This window comes from Schistocerca gregaria, unplaced genomic scaffold (assembly GCF_023897955.1).
Source record: "Schistocerca gregaria isolate iqSchGreg1 unplaced genomic scaffold, iqSchGreg1.2 ptg000623l, whole genome shotgun sequence".
Classification (NCBI taxonomy): Eukaryota; Metazoa; Arthropoda; class Insecta; order Orthoptera; family Acrididae; genus Schistocerca; species Schistocerca gregaria.
In genome coordinates, this window is record NW_026062011.1 from 275,001 (window position 1) to 277,500 (window position 2,500).

Genomic DNA, 2,500 nt, shown 5'->3' on the forward strand with positions numbered 1-2,500 from the left:
CACTGCACCTTAACCTAAGTTACACTGCACCTTAACCTAAGTTACACTGCACCTTAACCTAAGTTACACTGCACCTTAACCTAACTTACACTGCACCTTAACCTAAGTTACACTGCACCTTAACCTAAGTTACACTGCACCTTAACCTAACTTACACTGCACCTTAACCTAAGTTACACTGCACCTTAACCTAACTTACACTGCACCTTAACCTAACTTACACTGCACCTTAACCTAAGTTACACTGCACCTTAACCTAAGTTACACTGCACCTTAACCTAAGTTACACTGCACCTTAACCTAAGTTACACTGCACCTTAACCTAAGTTACACTGCACCTTAACCTAAGTTACACTGCACCTTAACCTAAGTTACACTGCACCTTAACCCAAGTTACACTGCACCTTAACCTAACTTACACTGCACCTTAACCTAACTTACACTGCACCTTAACCTAACTTACACTGCACCTTAACCTAACTTACACTGCACCTTAACCTAACTTACACTGCACCTTAACCTAACTTACACTGCACCTTAACCTAACTTACACTGCACCTTAACTGTCACATGTAACGTCACAGGAATGTAGCTTTGCCTAACAGCAACCCTCTGAACATAGTTCACTGCTTGGATCCTCTGGTGTCATGTGTATTTCTCGATGCCATGGTGCGTACCCTCACGTAAATGTCTTTCGAGTGTTGCGTACTTTCTACACAGTCCCGCTAACCACTGGAAGGGTGTAACGCTACAGAACGAATATCGCCCTCCCCTCCTGCCCTTCCAAGCTGGTCGGTCAGGCGTTTGTTTGTGAAATGAGCCTTGCAGCTGTTCAGTTGCATTTGGTTGTCGATGCAGTCAGTGTACGTTGTGGTACGGCCTGTGTGGACTGTCCGCTGATGTACGCGTAACCCACACTGATCATCCGTCGTTACGTACTGAGTGACATAATGTGGCACATGCTTGACCGTACACCGGCTGCGCCCTACAATGGCGAATCATAAGGGCCATATGTTGTGCACGATGCTACTTGTCTCGTCTCCCCATTACAGCGAGATTGCACTGTTGTACGCCGTAGAGACATGTGGTAGGTACGGACGAAAGTATTGCATGTTGGCCCCCCCCCCCTCCCTCTGCCGGGAATCAGCGTGAGCCGTCTGTTGATGTAGCGACGAGGGTTTTCCTATTTAATCGTATTGCCCCACACAACATGATACCACGGTGGACCGCGTTCCACATCTGCGACATGCTACAGAGGCCGGTTGACAGTCGACCGCGCAAGGGACATTGCACACGTGCGCGGACCATCTTCCACGTGTTCTCTCGTGTACGTGCCGTAGTGTGTATATGGGCTGATGTAGCGTGTCGTGACACATAACATGCAGGCATGCCAGAATCGTAGATTTCGCAAATGTTGATTGACGTATACGTTTGCTGCCAAAGATCCGCAAATGAACTGGAAATCAGTTGTTGAGCGGTTGTTCGCGCTGCAGGTGCATCGGTGATAGCGACGATCGGTACATCTGTGAACCGGTTGTTTCGGCGGTACCCGCCATGCCCCCGAACCTGAGTTGGCCATGTGGGTATGAAGCGATACGAGGCTGTGGCTTGGTGGGACAGTCCCCGGCCGGTGAGGGGGGGCCGCGCGGCGTGCTGGCCGCGCGCTGCGTGAGCGCACGCACTACAGCCGGCTGGTGGGGGGCGCCCAGTGGCAGGAGCGCCGGCCGACGGGCCCGGCTGGCGTCCCAGCTACGCGCCGGCGCACCCGGCGCGCGGCGCCAGGCGGCCAAAGTGGGTTCTGCCGAGCCCGGTGCGAAGCGCGGTGGACATCTGCAGTGTGCTGGTCCGATTGCGGACTGTGTGCGTTGAGGATGCGCCGCCGCCCGGCACTCGGCGTCGCGACGCCGTCTGCTGCTCGGTCGCCCCCAGCGGTTCTCGCAAGTGGTTTGTATCGCAGCTCTGCGGACGTGTTGGCGCGTGCGCTGTGCTGGGAGAGTTCGCTTCTGCACCCAAGTGGGGCTTTGCCCTTCTGTGGCGCTGGCGTTGGAGCTGCCGGTCACCGTAGGTGGCGCGTGTTGTTTCCCGCCGGCAATGCCACGACAGCACGCTCCCGGGCCTCTGTCGGCAGCGGCAAGCTCAGTTGGGAGCACGGGTGTTCGCACTGAAAGCGTCTACTCGCCTATCTCCGGGCGATTGCGCCTCTCTCGAACCCGACCAAGTACTTAGGACGGCGCTGCGCGCCGCCGGGACCTGAGAGGGTTTCGAGGTGTATCGTGCAGGGGAGCTCAGCCTCCTCCTGTTTGCAGAATAATTGAGCGGACGCTTGCGTGTTCGCGCGGGCCCTCGGGACACACTCCCGGGCGGCCGGCTGCTCAGCTCTCGTTGACGCAGCTCCCTGGTTGATCCTGCCAGTAGTCATATGCTTGTCTCAAAGATTAAGCCATGCATGTCTCAGTACAAGCCGCATTAAGGTGAAACCGCGAATGGCTCATTAAATCAG

The 2,500-nt window shown here is 55.1% G+C and overlaps 1 non-coding gene across 1 annotated transcript in view; it reads left to right on the plus strand.

The window, feature by feature from the left end:
* Positions 1-2,392: 2,392 nt before the first annotated feature.
* Positions 2,393-2,500, plus strand: part of LOC126317189 (small subunit ribosomal RNA) — a 1,893-nt gene continuing 1,785 nt past the window's right edge. The window contains exon 1 of the ribosomal RNA XR_007556468.1: positions 2,393-2,500. This exon is cut by the window's right edge and continues 1,785 nt beyond it. This is a non-coding gene — a ribosomal RNA (small subunit ribosomal RNA).